General features: G+C 36.8%; 1 long non-coding RNA gene across 5 annotated transcripts in view; it reads right to left on the bottom strand.

The window, feature by feature from the left end:
• LOC102979556 (uncharacterized) overlaps nt 1-26955 on the bottom strand; it is a 140022-nt gene that overhangs the window by 26487 nt on the left and 86580 nt on the right. For 3 of the 5 annotated variants that reach the window (XR_448820.2, XR_008617683.1, XR_002891622.2), the window contains exon 1: nt 6717-6898. The exons of the other annotated variants lie outside the window; for them this stretch is intronic. This is a non-coding gene — a long non-coding RNA (uncharacterized lncRNA). Of the gene's footprint in view, nt 1-6716; nt 6899-26955 lie in introns of those variants that run through there. 5 annotated transcript variants of the gene reach the window in all.

Here is a 26955-nt window from a genome sequence, read left to right as displayed (position 1 = left end):
TGACATAAATCACAGCAAGATCTTTTTTGATCCACCTCCTAGAGTAATGGAAATAAAAAGAAAAATAAACAAATGGGACCTAACAAAAGTTCACTGCTTTTGCACAGCAAAGGAAACCATAACCAAGACAAAAAGACAACCCTCAGAATGGGTGAAAATATTTGCAAACAAATCAACGGACAAAGGATTAATCTCCAAAATATATAAACAGCTCATGCAGCTCAATATTAAAGAAACAAACAACCCAGTCCAAAAATGGGTAGAAGACCTGAATAGACATTTCTCCAAAGAAGACATACAGATGGCCAAGAGACACACAAAGATCTGCTCAACATCACTAATTATTAGAGAAATGCAAATCAAAACTACAATGAGGTATCACCTCACACCAGTTACAATGGGCATCATCAGAAAATCTAAAAACAACAAATGCTGGAGAGGGTGTGGAGAAAAGGGAACCTTCTTGCACTGTTGGTGGGAATGTAAATTGATACAGCCACTATGGAGAACAGTATATGGAGGTTCCTTAAAAAGCTAAAAAGAGTCACCATATGACCCAGCAATCCCACTACTGAGCATATACCCAGAGAAAACCATAATTCAAAAAGACACATGCACCCCAATGTTCATTGAAGAACTATTTATAATAGCCAGGTCATGGAAGCAACCTAAATGCCCATCAACAGACGAATGGATAAAGAAGATGTGGTACATATATACAATGGAATATTATTCAGCCATAAAAAGGAACAAAACTGAGTCATTTGTTGAGATGCGGACAGATCTAGAGACTGTCATGCAGAGTGAAGTAAGTCAGAAAGAGAAAAACAAATGTCGTATATTAACGCATGTATGTGGAACCTAGAAAAGTGGTACGGATGAGCCAGTTTGCAGGGCAGAATTTGAGACACAGATGTAGAGAACAGCGTGTGGACACCAAGGGGGGAAAACCGCAATGGGGTGGGGATGGTGGTGTGCTGAATTGGGCGATTGGGATTGACATGTTTACACTCATGTGTATAAAATTGATGACTAATAAGAACCTGCAGTATAAACAAACAAACAAAACAACTAATACTAAACTTTCTTTGGGTTATTTGTATGGAAATATGTTAATATAAATGTTTCAGACATTTCATGAAATTTCTAAAAATCTTTTGTGTTCTGGTATAATGTTATAAGTCATAATTCTAGTTGTTACTTTAAAATGAAAGTGCTAACAAAAGATCAAGGTGAAAAAAATATTAATTACGTGGGATTGAGTGAACTGATGAGGATGATTATAATTTTTGTGACTTTCTGTTTGCATAAAAAAAATGACATTTTCACATTGTATAAATTTACCCTATATCATGTCTTCTTTTATAAATCTGTATGATTTTATTTACTCAGAAAATATTTCATGCTAATTTTTTTATTTATTCCAAAATTCTTTCTGTTTGAATAAAAAAAATGACATTTTCACATTGTATAAATTTACCCTATATCATGTCTTCTTTTATAAATCTGTATGATTTTATTTACTCAGAAAATATTTCATGCTAATTTTTTTATTTATTCCAAAATTAACTTTATTTTTAGTCTTCCTGAAAGTTCCTTGGTAGTTCATTTTTATATATCTCAACTGGGGTTTCTTCCTCAAGCTTTACTGGCATCTTTATCACAAGGATAAAGATTAGTGCATTTTTTGCAAGTTGGAAAATATTTTCCAACTATACATTTTCCAGTTAAACTGGTCAAATAACGTACTTCAGAGATGAAAGCAGGATCAGGCTGGTTTAACTCCATGACAGTGAAATTAATGAGACTGTGTTTTGAATCAATGTTCCATCTATTAACCTGATCAAATCATGTTTCAACTAATTTGATAATTGATATGCTGTTTTAGGAAGACTCTAAAAAGGGTAGAAGGATAAGCAAACTATACTCTGATATTGTGGCAAAACTTGCTGCTTTTTTCTGTTATATATGGTCTGAGGAGGCAAGTCTTGACTGATTATCATGAAGCATTTCATGAGGATACAGGTACCTCATGGTGACAGAGAAAAGGTGAATATAAAGATCTCCCTGCTTTATGTATACTGTTTTCATCATAATAAGATGTACTTCCCTCTTTCCATCTGCTAAACTCTTATGTGCCCTGAGATGCTAAACTGGTAATCGGTTCAGAAATACGCATGTGGTCTCCACTCTTCGGTTTCTAATTCCTCTAAGGTTTCCGCGATCACTACTTTGAATTAGGGAGCTAAACCTAAGTCAACTCAGACCACTGGCAATGTCTAGCTCCATACTTCTCTTATTTTTACCCTTTTTCTTGCAACCTAGAGAGTTTCCTGTTATTTTTAAAACTATTCTGGAGTTGGTAAAAACTAGACCAGGCAGTCTTCCAAAACACTGCATTTTATATCTCAGCATGAATTTAATGCCTGTTTTTCCCCTGGTTCTGATGTGACAACTACCTTTTGGATCAGTGGATGCTTTATAGCTAGCTGTCAATATGGGAAAGGGCCTCAGGAGAAAAGAAAGTAGAGTGCCGTTTCCAAAATACTTCTCTTCTCATTCTGTTTGGGGGTTAGTACATGCTGATCTGATAAGCATTTATTGACACATATTTTGAAGAGCTGAGTTAATTAGTAAGACACTTCTCAAAACTTAGGGCTAAATAGGATTTTGGATGATAATCTTTCACCTTCTCCTAAGACCACATTTAACCTCTACAAGGCAGAGAATTATTATATTTTCTACTTCTAATTTTATAGCCTCTGTTTAGGATCCAGCATAGATATTTTTCATGCATTGAAACTACATGAACATCTCAAATTTGGTTGGGGTAAGAAAGGGTAGAAAAAGAACAATTGATTTATCTTTTTTGGTGATCACACACTAGTACAACTTGATTCTTTTTTGTTACAAATCTTTTATGATCCTAATATATCCATCTGCACTACTCACTTTGCCTTGTTTTTAGAGAAAAACAATATAATGTCAAGAGTAATAGTTAGTCATGAAACTCAAAATTTTCTGAACACTTATGGTCTAGCTACTGTGCTAGTTGCTGAGGATTCATTGGTGAGAAAGGTCCAGTCTGTATGTATGTAAAACTTAAAGTCTAAAAAACGTTTTTAGAATGTCAATTCTGATGCAAAAAACAAACAGTATGCCAAATATAAAAAGCATTTTGGATTATCTACAGTTTTGGAATATCATTTTTTTTTTAGTTTTGGAATATCTTCATAAGTCCACTCATCTCTAAAGCATGGATAATGAAGGGTTCTTATTTACTGAAATGCAAACAAACACACAAGCCATGATATATTAGTCAGAGTTCTCCAGAGAAACAGAACCAATAGGATATATAGACATGTATAAGAGGAGATTTATTATGGGAATCAGCTTATGCAGTTTATGGAGGCCAAGAAGTCCCACAAAATGCAATCTGCAAGCTGGAGAAGCAGGAAAGCCTGTGGTATAATTCAGTCCTAGTCCAAAGGCCCAAGAACTGGGGGAGCTGAATATGTGGTTCCCAGTCCGAGGCTGTGAAGTCCTGAGAACCATGGGGCTGCTAGTATAAGTCACTGAGTATGAAGGTTTGAGAACCAGGAGCTCCAAAGTCGGACAGCGGGAGAAGATGGCTGTCCCAAGTCAAGAAGAGAGAGAAAATTCCTTTGCCTGTCTATCTATGCAGGCCCTCAACAGTTTGGATGATGCCTCCCACATTAGTGAGGGTGGATCTTCTTTATTCAGTCTACTGATTCAAATTCTAATCTCTTCCAGAAACACCCTTACAGACACACCCAGAAATAACGTTTTACCAGCTATCTGGGCATACTTCGGCGCAGTCAAATGACACATAAAATTAACCATCACCCATGATGAATAAAACATATTAAATGGCAATGTAATTCTATATCAAATGTAATCAATAAAAGTCATAAAACAGTCTTGGTAATTAAGAATCATCAGTTCTTTGATGACAAATACTTCTTAAGCAAAACAGGGCTGTGGGACAGTGCTTGAAGGCATTGACTCTGGAGTCAGGCTGCTTGAGATTGAATTCTGGCTTCACCACTATAATGATTGTGTAAAACATTGTGTGACTTCATCTTTCTCAGTTGTTTCAGTTTCCTCATATCTAAAGTGAGGATAATGATAGCATCTATTTCATGACTTGCTGCAAGGATTAACTAAGGTAATAGAAGTAAAGTGCATAGCAAAGTAAGCATACACACTTTAGCCATGAACCATTATAAATGTTACTATTCATTTGACAGTTATTTACTCAGTAGAAATGTCTAGCCCGGTGGTGAGATGTTGAAGATACATGAGACAAGGCCCCAGTTTCAGTAAGCTTACTTCCAATGACTTACTTCCAGTGAGGATGGTAAGTATACAAAGAGCTATACTTCATAAGTAGATAACAAAGATGTGTGGATTGTGCTGTGGAGAGGAAGGAATAATATCCATGGGGCAGGACAGATAAAGATGAGAACACTAAAATTGTCTGTTTATTTGAAACAAGATAGTTTTTGGTCTTCTTGAAATAGAAGAATTAAATGTTCCATGGAACTCCAACTTGAGTTTTAAATCAGGGTAAATGAAGTGGTGCTATAAAACCAAGTTTATTGGTATAGACTAGATTAAGAATGGAAATAAACTCAAAACTTGGCAACACTATCTCATCTAGGGTCAGGAGTTATGAAGAATATTATGAGATCACGGTTTACTGAAAAATATGTTTTCCAAATAGGAAAAGAATTGCACACCTGAAAATCATAGGCAAAGAATGATTCCAAAAACAGCACTAATAATAGTGGTTTCCCTTCAAATACCAGTTTTATCTCAAGTAGCTGACAGGTCTAAACACATGCATGCAATAGGAATGGAAAAATCACTGATTTTTTTAGACTGAGGTCTTCAGCAGGCAATGAACAGTGTTTAATGCCATATGGAGGTAATTTAATGTGAATTTTGAAATACTTGAACAAGCATCATCACCAAATATGCTAAATGGAGTTACTGATTTTGTTTCTTTCTAGCGTGATGATTTAGTTTTACAATGGTACTGTCACCAAATGAGATTAATCACAATAATGATGCATCTTTTTGCTAAGGACATTATCATAAATCATTCAAATACAGCCCAAGAGAAAAGGTTTCTAGTTAAACTTTCTAAATGTTATAAAATGGTTATAAAGCATGAGCTGTTGGAAGTAGACATTATTTTTATTTCACTTTGGGAACATATGGCAAAATGATTATTCATTGATGCTGAAGTGATTTAGCGAATACACACACCCATGCACAGACACTTGATTATCTCAAGAGATATTGAAACTAATGATATTTATCCTACAATACCAATTTCATGTGGTTCCAATTACACTTATATGATGTTAGGTAACTCACTTAAAAATTGGGCCTCAGTTTCCTTATCTATGAAACAAAAATAATAATATCCATTTCATAGGATTTTTATGTAGTAACATCTTAAAAATGCTCTGTAACCTAAAAGTAATTCTTCTCCTTTTCTTCCTCCTTCTTGCTCTTATTCCTCTACTTGTCTTTTCCTTTCCTATTATTAATTAGTCATAATATTACCAGTTCAAAGCTTGTAAGCTTGCTTCAACATTATAGACCTAAAGCTACAAAGAACATTTTGCTGTGCTAAAGCTTAAGGTTCCAGTTTATTCTATTTTCGTAGACAAGATTGTTTATCCTAAACATCTACATACCATTCACAACAATATAGTCTCAAGTTGACAATATACTCTTAGCTGAGAGCTTAGCACATTAACTTTAATTTCTTTATCTTTTAATAATTACCAATTTGAAACTATTGTGCATAAAATGTGGTCTAAAATATTCAGCTGGTAGCTGATTGTAATCACACAATGCATACTACCTATTTTCTTCACAACAGTATTGTGGAACTTTTTAAAAATTGTGAAACTCATTTCACATTCTAAATACTATTGAAATGTTACATAATGGAAAAGTGTTGGAAATATTCTTCTCAAAATTTATATTCCAAAATACTTTAGTTTTCAAGTTTGAAACTTTTATTTTTGGCACTGTTTTTCAGTTGAATATTAATTACTAATGGTAGATACAATGCTTAATTTAGCCCCACATAGTGACTACTGGAAGGATGAGGAGAAAATGAGTTTGGCCTAAAATAAGAAAAGGATTAAATTTTAAAATATTCCTTAGAAAAACAATATTTTAAAAATCTTTTAAGAAGATGGCAGAGTAAAAGGACATGAGCTCACCTCCTCTTATGGAAACACCAGAATCACAACTAACTGCTGAATAACCATCAACAAAAAACACTGGAACCTACCAAAAAAGATACCCTACAACCAAAGACAAAGAAGAAGCCACAGTGAGATGGTAAGAGGGGCTCAACTGTGATAAAATCAAGTCCCATACACGCCAGGTGGGCAACCCACAAACTGGAAATAATTATACCACGGAAGTTCTCACTCAGGAGTGAAAGTTCTGAGCCCCATGTCAGGCTCCCCAGCCTGGGGGTCTGTCAATGGGAGGAGGAGACACCAGAGAATCTGGCTTTGAAGGCCAGCAGGGTTTAATCGAGGAATTCCCCAGGACTGGGGGAAACAGAACCTCCACTCTTAGAGGGCACACACACGGTCTTGTGTGCACCAGGACCCAGGGGAAAAAAGCAGTGACCTCATAAGAGACTGGGCAAGACCTACCTGCTAGTACTGGAGGGTCTCCTGCAGAGGCGGGGTGTGGCTGTGGCTCAATGCAGGGACAAAGACACTGGCAGCAGCAGTTCTGGTGAGTACTCATTGGTGTGAGCCCTTTTGGAGGCTGCATTTTCTCACTAAGACTGGCCCCACCCAACAGCCTGTAAGGCTCCAGTGCTGGGACACCACAGGCCAAACAACCAACAGGGCAGGAACACAGCCCCACCCATCAGCAAACAGGCAGCTTAAAGTCTTCCTGGGCACACAGCTCCCTGATAAACACACCCCCTGACATGTCCCTTCCAACCAGAGGGACAAGACCCAGCTCCACCCACCAGTTGGCAGGAGCCAGTCCCTCCCACCAGGAAGCCTGCACAAGCCTCTTACAGCCTCATCCACCAGGGGGACGACAGCAGAAGCAAGAAGAACAATGACCCTGCAGCCTACAGAATGGAAACCATATTTACAGAAAGTTAGAAAAAATGAGAAGGCCAGAGGAATATGTCCCAGATGAAGGAACAAGATAAAAGCCCAGAAGAACAACTATGTGAAGTGGAGATAGGCAATCTACTTGAAAAAGAATTCAGAGTAATGATAGTAAAGATGTTCCAAGATCTCAGCAAATGAATGGAGGCACAGATCGAGAAGATATGAGAAATGTTTAACAAAGACCTAGAAGAACTAAAGAACAAACAAACAGACATGAACAATACAGTAACTGAAAGGAAAAATACACTAGAAGGAATCAATTGCAGAATAACTGAGGCAGAAGAATGGATAAGTGACCCGGAAGACAGAATGGTGGAATTCACAGCTGAGGAACAGAATAAAGAATAAAGAATGAAAAGAAATGAGGACAGTCTAATAGATGTCTGAGATAACATTAAACTCACCAACATTAGCATTATAGGGGTCCCAAGAGGAGAAGAGAGAGACAAAGGACCTGAGAAAATATTTGAAGAGAATATATGAAAACTTCCCTAACATGGGAAAGGAAAGAGTCACCCAAGTCCAGGAAGCCGGAAAAGCTCACCAGTAAAGGCAAAATTACAGTACAGGTAGGAAATCATCTGCACACAAATATGTTATCAAAACCAGCAATTGGGGCTTCCCTGGTGGTGCAGTGGTCGAGAGTCTTCCTGCCGATGCAGGGGACACAGGTTCGTGCCCCGGTCCGGGAAGATCCCACATGCCGCGGAGCGGCTGGGCCCGTGAGCCATGGCTGCTGAGCCTGCGCGTCCAGAGCCTGTGCTCTGCAACGGGAGAGGCCACAACAGTGAGAGGCCCGAGTATCGCAAAACAAACAAACAAACAAACAAACAAAAAACCCAGCAATTGTGCAGACATAGAAAATGGACTTGAGGACACAGGGAGGGGGAAGGGTAAGCTGGGACAAAGTGAGAGAGTGGCATGAACATATATACACTACCAAATGTAAAATAGACAGCTAGTGGGAAGCAGCCGCATAGCACAGGGAGATCAGCTCGGTGCTTTGTGTCCACCTAGAGGGGAGGGTGGGAGGGAGAGGCAAGAGGGAGGGCATATGGGGATATATGTATATGTATAGCTGATTCACTTTGTTATACAGCAGAAATTAACACACCATTGTAAAGCAATTATACTCCAATAAAGATGTTTAAAAAACAAACAAACAAAAAACCCCAGCAATTGTGAGAACAGTAGAGCACAAATGCAGGATATTGGAAATGCATTTGAAATTAAAAGACCAGCAACTTAAAACAATCTTGTGTATATATAGACTGCTATATCAAACCTCTTGGTAACCACAAACTGAAAATCTACAATAGATACACATAAGAGAGAAAAAGGAATCCAAACACAGCACTAAAGTTAGTCATCAAATCACAAGAGAACAAAAGAGGAAGGGAAGAAAAAACACCCACAAAAACAAATCCAAAGCAATGAACAAAATGGCAATAAGAACACACATGTCAGTAATTACCTTAAACATAAACAGATTAAATGCTCCAACCAAAAGACACAGACTGGTTGAATGGATACAAAAATAAGACCTATATATACGCTGTTTACAAGACACCCACTTCAGATCTAGGGACACATACAGACTGAAAGTGAGGGGATGGAAAAATGTATTCTATGCAAATGGAAATCAAAAGAAAGCTGGAGTAGCAATACTCATATCAGACAAAATACACATTAAAATAAATTCTGTTACAAGAGACAAAGAAGGACACTACATAATGATCAAGGGAATCAATCCAAGTAGAAGATATAATAATTGTAAATATATATGCACCCAACATAAGAGCACCTCACTATATAAGGCAAACACTAAAAGCCATAAAAGGAGAACTGACAGTAACACAATAATAGTGGGGGAGTTTAATGCCCCAATTTCATCAATGGACAGATCATCCAGATAGTAAATTAATAAGGAAACACAGGGTTTAAATGACACATTAGACAGGAATTAATTGATATTTATAGAGCATTCTATCCAAAAGCAGCAGAATACACATTCTTCTCATGTGCACATGGAACATTCTCCAGGACAGATCACATCTTGGGTCACAAATGAAGCCTTGGTAAATTTAAGAAAACTGAAGTCATATCAAGCATCTTTTCTGACTACAACAGTATAACATTAGAAATCAATTACAGGGAAAAAAACGGTAACAAACATATGGAGGCTAAACAATACGTTACTACATAACCAATGGATCACTGAAGAAATCAAAGAGGAAATTTTAAAAAATACCTAGAGACAAATGACAATGAAAACAAAATGATTCAAAACCTATGGGACACGGAAAAAGCAGATCTAAGTGGGAAGTTTACAGCAATATAATCTTACCTCAGGAAACAAGAAAAATCTCAAAAAACCTAAGCTTATACCTAAAGCAACTAGAGAAAGAAGAACAAACAAACTCTAAAGTTAGTAAAAGGAAAGAAATCATAAGGATCAGAGCAGAAATAAATGAAATAGAGATGAAGAATACAACAGCAAAGATCAATGAAACTAAAAGCTGGTTCTTTGCAAAGATAAAATTAATAAACCATTTGCCAGACTCATCAAGAAAAAGAGGGAGAGGACTCAAATCAATAAAATCAGAAATAAAAAAGGAGAAGTTACTACTGACACCACAGAAATACAAAGGATCATGAGACTACTACAAGCAACTCTATGCCAATAAAATGGACAAACTAGAAGAAATGGACAAATTTTTAGAAAGGTACAATCTCCCAAGACTGAACTAGGAAGAAATAGAAAATATGAACAGACCAATAACAAGTACTAAAATTGAAACCCTGATTTAAAAAACTCCCAACAAACAAAACTCCAGGACCAGATGGCTTCACAGGTGCATTCTATCAAACATTTAGAGAAGAGTTAACACCTATCTTTCTGAAACTATTCCAAAAACTTGCAGAGAAAGGAACACTCCCAAACTCATTCTATGAGGCCACCATCACCCTGATACCAAAACCAGACAAAGATAGTCAGAGTTCTCCAGAGAAACAGAACCAATAGGATATATAGACATGTATAAGAGGAGATTTATTATGGGAATCAGCTTATGCAGTTTATGGAGGCCAAGAAGTCCCACAAAATGCAATCTGCAAGCTGGAGAAGCAGGAAAGCCTGTGGTATAATTCAGTCCTAGTCCAAAGGCCCAAGAACTGGGGGAGCTGAATATGTGGTTCCCAGTCCGAGGCTGTGAAGTCCTGAGAACCATGGGGCTGCTAGTATAAGTCACTGAGTATGAAGGTTTGAGAACCAGGAGCTCCAAAGTCGGACAGCGGGAGAAGATGGCTGTCCCAAGTCAAGAAGAGAGAGAAAATTCCTTTGCCTGTCTATCTATGCAGGCCCTCAACAGTTTGGATGATGCCTCCCACATTAGTGAGGGTGGATCTTCTTTATTCAGTCTACTGATTCAAATTCTAATCTCTTCCAGAAACACCCTTACAGACACACCCAGAAATAACGTTTTACCAGCTATCTGGGCATACTTCGGCGCAGTCAAATGACACATAAAATTAACCATCACCCATGATGAATAAAACATATTAAATGGCAATGTAATTCTATATCAAATGTAATCAATAAAAGTCATAAAACAGTCTTGGTAATTAAGAATCATCAGTTCTTTGATGACAAATACTTCTTAAGCAAAACAGGGCTGTGGGACAGTGCTTGAAGGCATTGACTCTGGAGTCAGGCTGCTTGAGATTGAATTCTGGCTTCACCACTATAATGATTGTGTAAAACATTGTGTGACTTCATCTTTCTCAGTTGTTTCAGTTTCCTCATATCTAAAGTGAGGATAATGATAGCATCTATTTCATGACTTGCTGCAAGGATTAACTAAGGTAATAGAAGTAAAGTGCATAGCAAAGTAAGCATACACACTTTAGCCATGAACCATTATAAATGTTACTATTCATTTGACAGTTATTTACTCAGTAGAAATGTCTAGCCCGGTGGTGAGATGTTGAAGATACATGAGACAAGGCCCCAGTTTCAGTAAGCTTACTTCCAATGACTTACTTCCAGTGAGGATGGTAAGTATACAAAGAGCTATACTTCATAAGTAGATAACAAAGATGTGTGGATTGTGCTGTGGAGAGGAAGGAATAATATCCATGGGGCAGGACAGATAAAGATGAGAACACTAAAATTGTCTGTTTATTTGAAACAAGATAGTTTTTGGTCTTCTTGAAATAGAAGAATTAAATGTTCCATGGAACTCCAACTTGAGTTTTAAATCAGGGTAAATGAAGTGGTGCTATAAAACCAAGTTTATTGGTATAGACTAGATTAAGAATGGAAATAAACTCAAAACTTGGCAACACTATCTCATCTAGGGTCAGGAGTTATGAAGAATATTATGAGATCACGGTTTACTGAAAAATATGTTTTCCAAATAGGAAAAGAATTGCACACCTGAAAATCATAGGCAAAGAATGATTCCAAAAACAGCACTAATAATAGTGGTTTCCCTTCAAATACCAGTTTTATCTCAAGTAGCTGACAGGTCTAAACACATGCATGCAATAGGAATGGAAAAATCACTGATTTTTTTAGACTGAGGTCTTCAGCAGGCAATGAACAGTGTTTAATGCCATATGGAGGTAATTTAATGTGAATTTTGAAATACTTGAACAAGCATCATCACCAAATATGCTAAATGGAGTTACTGATTTTGTTTCTTTCTAGCGTGATGATTTAGTTTTACAATGGTACTGTCACCAAATGAGATTAATCACAATAATGATGCATCTTTTTGCTAAGGACATTATCATAAATCATTCAAATACAGCCCAAGAGAAAAGGTTTCTAGTTAAACTTTCTAAATGTTATAAAATGGTTATAAAGCATGAGCTGTTGGAAGTAGACATTATTTTTATTTCACTTTGGGAACATATGGCAAAATGATTATTCATTGATGCTGAAGTGATTTAGCGAATACACACACCCATGCACAGACACTTGATTATCTCAAGAGATATTGAAACTAATGATATTTATCCTACAATACCAATTTCATGTGGTTCCAATTACACTTATATGATGTTAGGTAACTCACTTAAAAATTGGGCCTCAGTTTCCTTATCTATGAAACAAAAATAATAATATCCATTTCATAGGATTTTTATGTAGTAACATCTTAAAAATGCTCTGTAACCTAAAAGTAATTCTTCTCCTTTTCTTCCTCCTTCTTGCTCTTATTCCTCTACTTGTCTTTTCCTTTCCTATTATTAATTAGTCATAATATTACCAGTTCAAAGCTTGTAAGCTTGCTTCAACATTATAGACCTAAAGCTACAAAGAACATTTTGCTGTGCTAAAGCTTAAGGTTCCAGTTTATTCTATTTTCGTAGACAAGATTGTTTATCCTAAACATCTACATACCATTCACAACAATATAGTCTCAAGTTGACAATATACTCTTAGCTGAGAGCTTAGCACATTAACTTTAATTTCTTTATCTTTTAATAATTACCAATTTGAAACTATTGTGCATAAAATGTGGTCTAAAATATTCAGCTGGTAGCTGATTGTAATCACACAATGCATACTACCTATTTTCTTCACAACAGTATTGTGGAACTTTTTAAAAATTGTGAAACTCATTTCACATTCTAAATACTATTGAAATGTTACATAATGGAAAAGTGTTGGAAATATTCTTCTCAAAATTTATATTCCAAAATACTTTAGTTTTCAAGTTTGAAACTTTTATTTTTGGCACTGTTTTTCAGTTGAATATTAATTACTAATGGTAGATACAATGCTTAATTTAGCCCCACATAGTGACTACTGGAAGGATGAGGAGAAAATGAGTTTGGCCTAAAATAAGAAAAGGATTAAATTTTAAAATATTCCTTAGAAAAACAATATTTTAAAAATCTTTTAAGAAGATGGCAGAGTAAAAGGACATGAGCTCACCTCCTCTTATGGAAACACCAGAATCACAACTAACTGCTGAATAACCATCAACAAAAAACACTGGAACCTACCAAAAAAGATACCCTACAACCAAAGACAAAGAAGAAGCCACAGTGAGATGGTAAGAGGGGCTCAACTGTGATAAAATCAAGTCCCATACACGCCAGGTGGGCAACCCACAAACTGGAAATAATTATACCACGGAAGTTCTCACTCAGGAGTGAAAGTTCTGAGCCCCATGTCAGGCTCCCCAGCCTGGGGGTCTGTCAATGGGAGGAGGAGACACCAGAGAATCTGGCTTTGAAGGCCAGCAGGGTTTAATCGAGGAATTCCCCAGGACTGGGGGAAACAGAACCTCCACTCTTAGAGGGCACACACACGGTCTTGTGTGCACCAGGACCCAGGGGAAAAAAGCAGTGACCTCATAAGAGACTGGGCAAGACCTACCTGCTAGTACTGGAGGGTCTCCTGCAGAGGCGGGGTGTGGCTGTGGCTCAATGCAGGGACAAAGACACTGGCAGCAGCAGTTCTGGTGAGTACTCATTGGTGTGAGCCCTTTTGGAGGCTGCATTTTCTCACTAAGACTGGCCCCACCCAACAGCCTGTAAGGCTCCAGTGCTGGGACACCACAGGCCAAACAACCAACAGGGCAGGAACACAGCCCCACCCATCAGCAAACAGGCAGCTTAAAGTCTTCCTGGGCACACAGCTCCCTGATAAACACACCCCCTGACATGTCCCTTCCAACCAGAGGGACAAGACCCAGCTCCACCCACCAGTTGGCAGGAGCCAGTCCCTCCCACCAGGAAGCCTGCACAAGCCTCTTACAGCCTCATCCACCAGGGGGACGACAGCAGAAGCAAGAAGAACAATGACCCTGCAGCCTACAGAATGGAAACCATATTTACAGAAAGTTAGAAAAAATGAGAAGGCCAGAGGAATATGTCCCAGATGAAGGAACAAGATAAAAGCCCAGAAGAACAACTATGTGAAGTGGAGATAGGCAATCTACTTGAAAAAGAATTCAGAGTAATGATAGTAAAGATGTTCCAAGATCTCAGCAAATGAATGGAGGCACAGATCGAGAAGATATGAGAAATGTTTAACAAAGACCTAGAAGAACTAAAGAACAAACAAACAGACATGAACAATACAGTAACTGAAAGGAAAAATACACTAGAAGGAATCAATTGCAGAATAACTGAGGCAGAAGAATGGATAAGTGACCCGGAAGACAGAATGGTGGAATTCACAGCTGAGGAACAGAATAAAGAATAAAGAATGAAAAGAAATGAGGACAGTCTAATAGATGTCTGAGATAACATTAAACTCACCAACATTAGCATTATAGGGGTCCCAAGAGGAGAAGAGAGAGACAAAGGACCTGAGAAAATATTTGAAGAGAATATATGAAAACTTCCCTAACATGGGAAAGGAAAGAGTCACCCAAGTCCAGGAAGCACAGAGAGTCCCAGGCAGGATAAACCTAAGGAGGAACATGGCAAGACACATAGTAATCAAACTGACAAAAATGAAAGACAAAGAAAAAATATTAAAGGCAACAAGGGAAAAGCAACAAATAACATGCAAGGGAATTCCCATAGGTTATCAGCTGATTTCTCAACAGAAACTCTGCAGGCCAGAAGGGAGTGGCACAATATATCTAAAGTGATGAAAGGGAAAAACCTACAACCAAGAATACTCTACCCAGCAAGGATCTCATTCAGATACGATGGAGAAATCAAAAGCTTTACAGACTAGCAAAAGCTAAGAGAATTCAGTACCACCAGACCAGCTTTGCAACAAATGCTAAAGGAACTTCTCTAGGCAGAAAAGAAAAGGCCACAACTAGAAATAAGAAAATTATGAACGGAAAAGCTCACCAGTAAAGGCAAAATTACAGTACAGGTAGGAAATCATCTGCACACAAATATGTTATCAAAACCAGCAATTGGGGCTTCCCTGGTGGTGCAGTGGTCGAGAGTCTTCCTGCCGATGCAGGGGACACAGGTTCGTGCCCCGGTCCGGGAAGATCCCACATGCCGCGGAGCGGCTGGGCCCGTGAGCCATGGCTGCTGAGCCTGCGCGTCCAGAGCCTGTGCTCTGCAACGGGAGAGGCCACAACAGTGAGAGGCCCGAGTATCGCAAAACAAACAAACAAACAAACAAACAAAAAACCCAGCAATTGTGCAGACATAGAAAATGGACTTGAGGACACAGGGAGGGGGAAGGGTAAGCTGGGACAAAGTGAGAGAGTGGCATGAACATATATACACTACCAAATGTAAAATAGACAGCTAGTGGGAAGCAGCCGCATAGCACAGGGAGATCAGCTCGGTGCTTTGTGTCCACCTAGAGGGGAGGGTGGGAGGGAGAGGCAAGAGGGAGGGCATATGGGGATATATGTATATGTATAGCTGATTCACTTTGTTATACAGCAGAAATTAACACACCATTGTAAAGCAATTATACTCCAATAAAGATGTTTAAAAAACAAACAAACAAAAAACCCCAGCAATTGTGAGAACAGTAGAGCACAAATGCAGGATATTGGAAATGCATTTGAAATTAAAAGACCAGCAACTTAAAACAATCTTGTGTATATATAGACTGCTATATCAAACCTCTTGGTAACCACAAACTGAAAATCTACAATAGATACACATAAGAGAGAAAAAGGAATCCAAACACAGCACTAAAGTTAGTCATCAAATCACAAGAGAACAAAAGAGGAAGGGAAGAAAAAACACCCACAAAAACAAATCCAAAGCAATGAACAAAATGGCAATAAGAACACACATGTCAGTAATTACCTTAAACATAAACAGATTAAATGCTCCAACCAAAAGACACAGACTGGTTGAATGGATACAAAAATAAGACCTATATATACGCTGTTTACAAGACACCCACTTCAGATCTAGGGACACATACAGACTGAAAGTGAGGGGATGGAAAAATGTATTCTATGCAAATGGAAATCAAAAGAAAGCTGGAGTAGCAATACTCATATCAGACAAAATACACATTAAAATAAATTCTGTTACAAGAGACAAAGAAGGACACTACATAATGATCAAGGGAATCAATCCAAGTAGAAGATATAATAATTGTAAATATATATGCACCCAACATAAGAGCACCTCACTATATAAGGCAAACACTAAAAGCCATAAAAGGAGAACTGACAGTAACACAATAATAGTGGGGGAGTTTAATGCCCCAATTTCATCAATGGACAGATCATCCAGATAGTAAATTAATAAGGAAACACAGGGTTTAAATGACACATTAGACAGGAATTAATTGATATTTATAGAGCATTCTATCCAAAAGCAGCAGAATACACATTCTTCTCATGTGCACATGGAACATTCTCCAGGACAGATCACATCTTGGGTCACAAATGAAGCCTTGGTAAATTTAAGAAAACTGAAGTCATATCAAGCATCTTTTCTGACTACAACAGTATAACATTAGAAATCAATTACAGGGAAAAAAACGGTAACAAACATATGGAGGCTAAACAATACGTTACTACATAACCAATGGATCACTGAAGAAATCAAAGAGGAAATTTTAAAAAATACCTAGAGACAAATGACAATGAAAACAAAATGATTCAAAACCTATGGGACACGGAAAAAGCAGATCTAAGTGGGAAGTTTACAGCAATATAATCTTACCTCAGGAAACAAGAAAAATCTCAAAAAACCTAAGCTTATACCTAAAGCAACTAGAGAAAGAAGAACAAACAAACTCTAAAGTTAGTAAAAGGAAAGAAATCATAAGGATCAGAGCAGAAATAAATGAAATAGAGATGAAGAATACAACAGCAAAGATCAATGAAACTAAAAGCTGGTTCTTTGCAAAGATAAAATTAATAAACCATTTGCCAGACTCATCAAGAAAAAGAGGGAGAGGACTCAAATCAATAAAATCAGAAATAAAAAAGGAGAAGTTACTACTGACACCACAGAAATACAAAGGATCATGAGACTACTACAAGCAACTCTATGCCAATAAAATGGACAAACTAGAAGAAATGGACAAATTTTTAGAAAGGTACAATCTCCCAAGACTGAACTAGGAAGAAATAGAAAATATGAACAGACCAATAACAAGTACTAAAATTGAAACCCTGATTTAAAAAACTCCCAACAAACAAAACTCCAGGACCAGATGGCTTCACAGGTGCATTCTATCAAACATTTAGAGAAGAGTTAACACCTATCTTTCTGAAACTATTCCAAAAACTTGCAGAGAAAGGAACACTCCCAAACTCATTCTATGAGGCCACCATCACCCTGATACCAAAACCAGACAAAGATATCACATAAAAAGAAAGAAACAGACCAACATCACTGAAGAATATAGATGCAAAAATTCTCAACAAAATACTAGCAATCTGAATCCAACAGTACACTGAAAGGATCATACACCATGATCAACTGGGATTTATCCCAGGAATGCAAGGATTTTTCAATATCTACAAATCAATCAGTGTGATACACCAGTGGTCTCCAACATTTTCGGCACCAGGGGCCAATTTCATGGAAGACAATTTTTCTACAGACAAGTGGCAGGTGGGGGGGATGGTTCAGGTGGTAATGTGAGTGATGGGGAGCAGCAGATGAAGCTTTGCTCTCTTGCTGCCCACCTCCTGCTGTGCAGCCCAGTTCTTAACAGGCCGCAGACCGGTACCAGTCCGTGGTTTGGGAGTTGGGGACCCCTGTGATAAACCACATTAATAACTGAAGAATAAAAACCATATGATCATCTCAATAGATGCAGAAAAAGCTTTTGACAAAATTCAACACCCATTTGTGATAAAAACTCTCCAGAAGGTGGGCATGGAGGGAACATACCTCAACATAATAAAGGCCATATATGACAAACCTACAGCTAACATCATACTCAACAGTGAAAAGCTGAAAGCATTTCCTAAGATCAGGAACAAGACAAGGATATCCACTCTCGCCACATTTATTCAACATAGTTTTGGAAGTCCTCGCCATAGCAATCAGAGAAGAAAAAGAAATAAAAGGAATCCAAACTGGAAAAGAAGTTAAACTGTCACTGTTTGCAAATGACACAATACTATAGATAGAAATCCAGAAGATGCTACCAGAAAACTATTAGAGCTCATCAATGAGTTCAAGTAAAGTTGCAGGATACAAAACAAATACACAGAAATTTGCTGCATTTCTATACACTAACAATGAAAAATCAGAAAGAGAAATTAAAGAAACAATCCCATTTACTATCACATCAGAAAAAATAAAATACCTAGGAATAAACCTATGTAATGGGGAAAAAGAACTGTACTCTGAAAACTACAAGATGCTGATGAAAGAAATTGAGGATGACACAAACAGATGGAAAGATATACCATGTTCTTGGATTGGAAGGATCCATATTGTCAAAATGACTATACTATCCAAGGCAATCTACAGATTCAATGAAATCCCTATCAACTTACCAATGCCATTTTTCACAGAACTGGAACAAAAAATTTTAAAATTTGTATGAGACACAGAGGACCCTGAATAGCCAAAGAAGTCTTGAGAAAGAAAAACAGAGCTGGAGGAATCAGGCTCCCTGACTTCAGCCTACACTAGAAAGCTACAGTCATCCAAACAGTATGGTACTCACAGAAAAACAGAAATATAGATCAATGGAACAGGATAGAAAGCCCAGAAATAAATCCACACACCTCTGATCAATTAATCTATGACAAAGGACGCAAGACTATACAATAGATGAGAAAAGACAGTCTCTTCAATAAATGATGCTGAGAAAACTGGACCGCTACATGTAAAAAAATGAAATTAAAACTTTCTTTAATACTATACAAAAAAATAAACTCAAAATGGATTAAAGTGCTAAATGTAAGACCAGATATTACAAAACTCTTAGAGCAAATATAGGCAGAACACTTTTTGACATAAATCACAGCAATATCTTTTTAAAATCTGTCTCCTAGAGTAATGAAAATAAAAACAAAAATAAACAAATGGGACCTAATTAAACTCAAATGCTTTTGCACAGCAAAGGAAACCATAAACGAAACGAAAAGACAACCCACAGAATGGGAGAAAATATTTGCAAACAATGTGACCAACAGGGATTAATCTCCAAAATTTACAAACAGCTCACATGGCTCAATATCAAAAAACAAACCACCCAACTGAAAAATGGGCAGAAGACCTAAATAGACATTTCTCCAAAGAAGATATACAGATGGCCAAGAGGCACATGACAAGCTGCTCAACATCACTAATTATTAGAGAAATGCAAATCAAAACTACAATGAGGTATCACCTCACACCAGTTAGAATGGGCATCATCAGAAAATCTAAAAACAACAAATGCTGGAGAGGATGTGGAGAAAAGGGAATCCTCTTACACTGTTGGTGGGAATGTAAATTGATACAGCCACTGTGGAGAACAGTATGGAGGTTCCTTAAACAACTAAAAATGGAGCTACCATATGATCTAGCAATCCCACTCCTGGGCATATATCTGAAGAAAACATAATTTGAAAATATACATGCACCCCAATGCTCAATGCAGCACTATTTACAATAGCCAAGACATGGAAGCAACCTAAATGTCCATCGACAGATGAATGAATAAAGAAGGTGTAGTACATATATACAGTGGAATATTCCTCAGCCATTTAAAAGAATGAAATAATGCCATTTGGAGCAACATGGAGGCACCTGGAGATTATCATACTAAGTGAAGTAAGTCAGACAGAGAAAGATAAATATCATATGATATTGTGTATATGCAGAATCTAAAAAAAATGATACAGATGAACTTATTTACAAAACAGACTCATAGACTTAGAGAACAAACTTATGGTTAGTGGGGTAAGGGTTAGGGGGAGGGATAGACTGGGAGTTTGGGTTTGACATGTACACACTGCTATATTTAAAATAGATAACCAACAAGGACCTACTGTATAGCACAGGGAAATCTGCTAAATACTCTAATAACCTAAATAGGAAAAGAATTTGAAAAAGAATATATACATGTATATGTATAACTGAATCACTTTGCTGTATGCCTGAATCTAATACAACATTGTTAATGAACTATAGTCCAATATAAAATAAAAATTTAAAAAATCTTTTAATCTGAAACATGCTACATTTTATGTCTCTTTATTGAAATAAAAAGAATGAAGTTAATTTCAATACTACTCTCAAAAACATTTTAAATATCCAATGGTTGCATTTTTATGAATGAAACCTATAAATTGATTAATTGAAACCAAGTAAGTGATCACACTACAAAATACTGGAACAGAGGAATTTGGTTTTCTGTGGTGTCTTGACTATTGAGTTTAATGGTCAGGATGGGCTTAAATGAGAGAGCTTGGGGTCCTTCGATAGGATAAAAACCCCTTGAGGCTGATCAAAGGTGATTACTTATTACCTGTAAGGGAAAGAGAAACACCAGTGTGTGTTTCTTCTATCTGCTTATTATTTCTGTGCCTGTTTTCCCATGTATAAAATGGTAATCATAATAGTATCTACCTACCTCATACTGGTACTGTAAAGAATACATAAGTTAAAAGTACTTAAGTCTTCCAGACACAAAACGTTAAGCAGTAGTCAGAAGAGAGTTGCCAGGCAAAAGAAAAAGTGCTATCTCTGTATGACTTCATATGGTTTTTAGAATAAGCTTCTTCTCAGCTCTTTCACTTTACCTGTCTTCCCTTCTCTTCTGTCTCTTCTTTCTTCTCCTCTTGTGCTCTGGCCCTACTGTAGTTATGACCATTTTATTTTTCTCTCTCACTCTCTTACTTTCTGACTCTGAATTTCATACTTTCTCTCTGAATTCCCATCCACCTGTTCTCTTCTCTCAATCTCTTTCAGTTCGTGTCTCTTCCTTTTTGATATTCAAAGATTTTTAAAAATAAAAATTCTTCTTGACCGTCAGTGAATCTGATGGTCACTGGAGGGGTAGACCTTGAAGTATGAATGTTGACAGAAGAGGGTCCTCCAGAGAGATGCCCTCAGTGTTGTAAGGGGGTCCTCTTCTGTTGTGGGTAAAGGGGTCACAGTGAAGCCACCAGGGCTGCCCCAAGAGGAAAAGCATTGATTTCATAAGTTCCTATGACACAGGGCACCTGTGCGTTCAGTAAATACCTTTATCCTGACTATATGGGGTGCTGGTTATAGGTCCATTGCCAGCTATGTTCATCACTGATCTACTCATCACGCTATGGCAAGGAGCCAAAATACAAATGAGTTTGTGTCTTTCTCGACTGAGCATCACAAAGCTGAATTGAAAGCTTTAGGCAGGTTAGGATCCAATTGTTTTATTGTGTCCCACTTTTCTTTTCTCCTTAAAATACATCACGGTTTCTTTTTTTTAACCAAATAAGTTTGAATCTTACATATCACTGGCTAAAATTTGTTAAAAATATACTCTGTGCATCAGGCTCTAAAACAAGCACTTTAAAGATACCATCATATGTGATCTTTCCACAGTTCTAAGAGGTATTATTTTTATTTTACACATAAAGAAACTGACACTCAGAGGATTTATGTAATTTGCCCAAATTTATACAGGGAAAAAGTGTCACAGTACGGATTTAAACCCAAGCAGTATGCTTCCAGAGCTCAGATTCTTAATCATTATAGATGGATAGAGGGAACAAAGTTTTTGTGGCTGCAGTTACTTGTTTCCCTGCAAGAGGTACAGAGTTGGATCTACAATAGGATTTCTATTTAGTTAGAAAATGTAGAGATATTAATGTAAAATACTGAGTAGATCTATGCTGTGAACTTTGAAAGGCACAAACGTTTGTGCATGTATCTTTCTTATTTGTACAAAACAATTCAACTAGATTCTTTCTTTTAATCTCTGTTTTCTTATCTAAATTGATCTCAGCATATGTACTTAGTTTTTGTCAGAATGTGTATACAAATAGCACTTAAATAGCAATCCATTGATGAGAGCTCCCATTATATTCTGAGCTGTATTAATTTTTAATGTACCAAATGCAGGCAAGTTCCTGGACCATGCTGAATCATCTCACATCCTGTGGTTCATCTTCAAGGATATCATGATCTTACCAGACAGTAAACCAATTCTCTGGAGAATGACCACCTTGGAGGGCCAATGTAAGCCATGACTAATGAGGTCATTATAGAAAAGGCAAGCGTTATTTTAGGATAGGAAAGCCCTTTTCTCTTGTGTGTTTGTTTTGGGCTTTGATTTTAAGCGTTCTGTTTATTTTCAAGCACAGAGTAGCACAATTTTATTCATGTGTTATCTGAACATTGAATGGATTGTAAGATCAAAAAGACCTCTGGTCATGTAAGAAACATCCTTGGAGGGAAACAGAAAATGGGAATCACTCCCAACATTTCTAAATTATAGACAAGAGTCAAGTACCTATACACTTTTTACTGTCATGTTTGTATGTTTCATTGCCTCGCTAACCCTCCTGAGGAAATCAGTGGCACTGACAATGGAAAATTCTGTTCTTTTTGTTTTACATATGTGAAAGCAATCTATTTGAATAGAAGAGATATTGGGAAACGGGGCTCTATTTTAGAATAGACTTGGATTTACAGACGTTTTATCGCCCTTCAGAGGCTGTTGAGTCCTTTAATTTTTTGGTAAAACTGGAGTCACCATAGAGATACAACACAAAAAAACTGAGAAATTTAACAGTAGCTCACATTTTGGAAAACTATACATTAAAATTCCTTTTTATATCTGACTTCGAATGTGTATTTCACCTCACTGTAAAACATTATATAATTTTGTAATAAGTAGTCAATAATTAATTAATAAGGCAGAAACCTGTAAAAATGTGCATTACAATGAAGTGTTATATAAAAATATAATGCTAAAAACTAGATACGAATTTGTAAACCAAAAGTGAGGTGGACTGGAGTTCAAAAAAGTAGAAATTTTAACAATTCACTATACCACAAGAAAATTATATTATTTGGGAGTACATCATGACTACCAATTTGTCCCAATATTTTTCTCTCTCTCTCCCTCCTCATTCCTTCCCTCCACCACACTCCCTTTCTCTCTCTCCCATTCCATCTCTCTCAATGAGAACATTTATAGATCATGAATGTTTGAAAGTACTCATTATGAGAAAAGGAAGAGAGAGCCAAATTTTAAAGGGGTGGCTTTCTTTTTCCTAGGCTTAACTCTTCATTATTCAATTAGCTGTGCTTGCAAAATTGAATGAGAAAACAGTTTTACCTGAAACTAATTAATTGCAGGTCCTTTAATTTGAATGTTCAAATCATCTAATTCAACAATTATCATACACATGTAAAAAGGGAGCTTTAGATGTCTTTGAAAACCTACTTCACAATCTTTTCTGTTCATTGCTGATCCTTGCACAAAGAGAAAATACTATTAAGTGAGCCATTTTTGTGACACAAAATAGCTTCCTTTATGACAGAAAGACTAACATTGCGTTTGTAAAAGCTACAAGGCTTTTAGAAAATTAGTCATATAAAGAAGAGTCATTAGTTGTATTTTATTTACGACGTAAGTAAAATATTCTATGGTTGATATTAAATGTAATCTTCCTGGATCCTTGTGAGTCTAGAATTAATATTTAAAATATTTGTATTTCTGTTTACTCCTTCTTGTTATATACCAAGTATATTATCTGATTTGAAATAATACATAAAATTTCAGAGGCACATTGTAATATTTATAACCCTTTAAACATTCGACTGGATGTGTTTTTATCTTGAATGTGTGAAATGTCTTCCTCCTTACCTAATAGTAATCGGTATCTCTTAGCATTGAAACAACAAATTTAACAGCCAATAGATGGCACTGAGAGTATTCAGAACATACTCTTTATCTTTTCCATTCCATTGAATATGATTATTTCTGAAAGTAAATGACAGTTTTTAAATTTAAATTTAAAACATAGGCATATTCAGAATGTCCACGGTGAAGAAACTCAAATATTTAGTTGTTGTATTCCTGTTGAAAATTTTAGCACCCTAACAATATGAAACAATGCCTCTTTCTCTACCATGTTGTAACTTATCAGTGTGTCATTCAAAGATATTTTACCACCACCCGCTAGGATTTCTGGGGAAGTCTGTACGCTCATTCAGTATGTGTGATATCTGGAGAGATTTCATTTTTGGTACTATTTTACTGCTTATTTTGATCCTGGTAGGGTGAGGATTACTGACAAATGTAATTAAGTCTTTTCATTACTGGTCCTCACCTGGATCTTTCTAAAGCCAACTTCACAAGTACCCTTTTCATTCTTTGTAGTAAACAAGCCCACAGAATAGTCAATGAATCACGCATTTTAAGAGAGAAAATGAGTGACAGCACTTCAGCACAGACTGCAGTGAACAGAGTAATCCATTTATAGGATGGGACTAATTTCCCTCTAAAATTGGTTAACAACGGGCTTGATTATGTAAACTTGGTACAAAAAGATCCCATGTGGAGTTCAACGAAAATGCCCCATACATAGGAAGCCAAACTAGCACTATATCTGTTTTGTTAAGTGAGATCCAGTGTCTATGCCCTAATCTTTGCCTTTTTTTTTTTCAGTTACATCAAGTGTCTCACAAAGCCAGGTGATATTTTCAGGGAAGTGTTATCAGCATGATGCAGCACCAAACATTACAGGTCTTCCATCTTCATATTACATCCCACCACTTTTTCAAAGCTCTGTCTTAGGGACTTCCTCGTGGCCCAGTGGTTGAGAATCCGCCTGCCAATGCAGGGGACACGAGTTCGATCCCTGGTCCGGGAAGATCCCACATGCCATGGAACAACTTAGCCCATGTGCCACAACTACTGAGCCTACGCTCTAGAGCCTGTGAGCCACAACTACTGAGCCCGCGCACCACAACTACTGAAGCCTGCGTGCCTAGAGCCCGTGCTCCGCAACAAGAAAAGCCACCGCAATGAGAAGCCCGTGCACCGCAACGAAGAGTAGCCCCCACTTGCCGCAACTAGAGAAAGCCCGCGCGCAGCCACAGAGACCCAACACAGCCAAAAATAAATAATAGATAGATAGATAAATTTATTAAAATAAAAAATAAATTAAAAAAATATATATGGCATTAATTTCCAAAATGTATTTTTAAAAAAAGCTGTCTTAAAACTATTGAAGAAGCTCTTGCTTTCATCTAAAACAAACATAAATCATTACTTTATGAAAATTCAGCACCTAGTGAAACACATAGCTAGAGAAAGACCACCTTTCAATCTATTTGCTTATGCATAATAAAACATTTGTAGTTAACATGCTGATATTCTGTTAATACTAATACTGTTTCTTTTATGTGAGACATCACCATGAAATAAATGGATACATATATTTATATTGATATGCATATTTCATGAGGATTATGTATTTCATATATGTACATATGAAGTAAGGCAATGTGTCTGGAGGGCCTAATACAGTGCCTGGTTATTTTTAGAGTACCTACTAAAATAGGTTGCAGGACAATCAGCTGAAATAATGTGTTGCCTATTCAAATACTAAATATATATTTTTAGCAATAATGTTTGTACACCTCCCTTCACTTTACTAAAACCATTCATCTTTAATATCAGGCTTTAAGAAATTCTCTAGATATTATTTCTCATAGGAATATTTAGTGCCTTAGAAATCCTTGCATAAATGTGATCATATTCCCCTAACTTCTTATAACCACACTAGCTTTATGTATTATACAAGGAGTAGGAGAATTTTTTAATTCTTCCCAAGAAGATTAGATACATTTTCATGAATTCTGTGACAAGTGCAGCTGAACTAAGGCAATTCTTTAATGTGCCTAAGGATGTTTGAAGTTCATATATAAAGCGGGGGACACATAAAGGAAGTGTCCACAAGTGACACTCAGAGACTTCTAGAATTCTATAAGGGGAAATTCCTATAGAATACTGCACTGTGGCCTGCAGATACTTTAATCTTTAATAATACAACAGTGTGACTTTGAGGCTTGGGCGTCTAGAATGACAACATTCATCTTGATGTCTGCATTTTAGTCTCAATGATATTTCCTTCCTTCTAAAATCATTAGGTTCTCCTTTTAAACAAAGAAACAGATCACAACTACTCTCTTGTTTTGCAAATTAGGTAAAAATTTTAGAGCAAAGAGTGTGGAACTGTATTAAAGTTTAAGAGCGAATATTCAGCCGTTATGCTGCAAGGTTGTCAAGTAAGATGTTTGTTGCATATGAATGAATGAATGAATAGGTGCACTATATTATCCACACAACTTTGTGCCAAATTTGGTAACAGGAAGTGACTCAAACTAAGAGGAAATAGGAAATTTGACTGGGAATGTTTAATTCAGTTTACAACAACAAAGTAAATGTCAAAATAAAGCTACAAGTCATCTTCATAGCCCAGGAGAAAACATATAAATCAGAGATTCTTCCTGTCTGTGTTTTCATGGACTCAACCTAATGTTTGATGAGCTCTAAGTTTAGTCAGGAAGCCAACAAATTATAGGGGGTGACTTTGGGCAAGTAAGTTACCTACGTTCTCGAGCCCTCAGCCATCTTATTAGCATCATAATTTTACCTACCTCATAGGGATGTTTTGAGAATTATATTTAAAAATGCATGTACTGAAGTGAAATGGTGCAACTACTGTTGATTAGCAGTCTGGCAGTATCTAGTAAGTTAAACATAGTTAGACATATGACTCAACAATTCTACTCTTAAGAATTTACCCAAAATAATTGAAAACAGGTGTTCAAATCAAAACTTGTATACAAGTGTTCATAGCAGCATTATTCACAATAGTCCAAAGAATGG

The sequence above is a fragment of the Physeter macrocephalus genome, chromosome 6, assembly GCF_002837175.3.
Source record: "Physeter macrocephalus isolate SW-GA chromosome 6, ASM283717v5, whole genome shotgun sequence".
NCBI lineage: Eukaryota > Metazoa > Chordata > Mammalia > Artiodactyla > Physeteridae > Physeter > Physeter macrocephalus.
The sequence above is the reverse complement of the archived record's forward strand: the minus strand, read 5'-3'. Positions and strand labels throughout refer to the sequence as shown.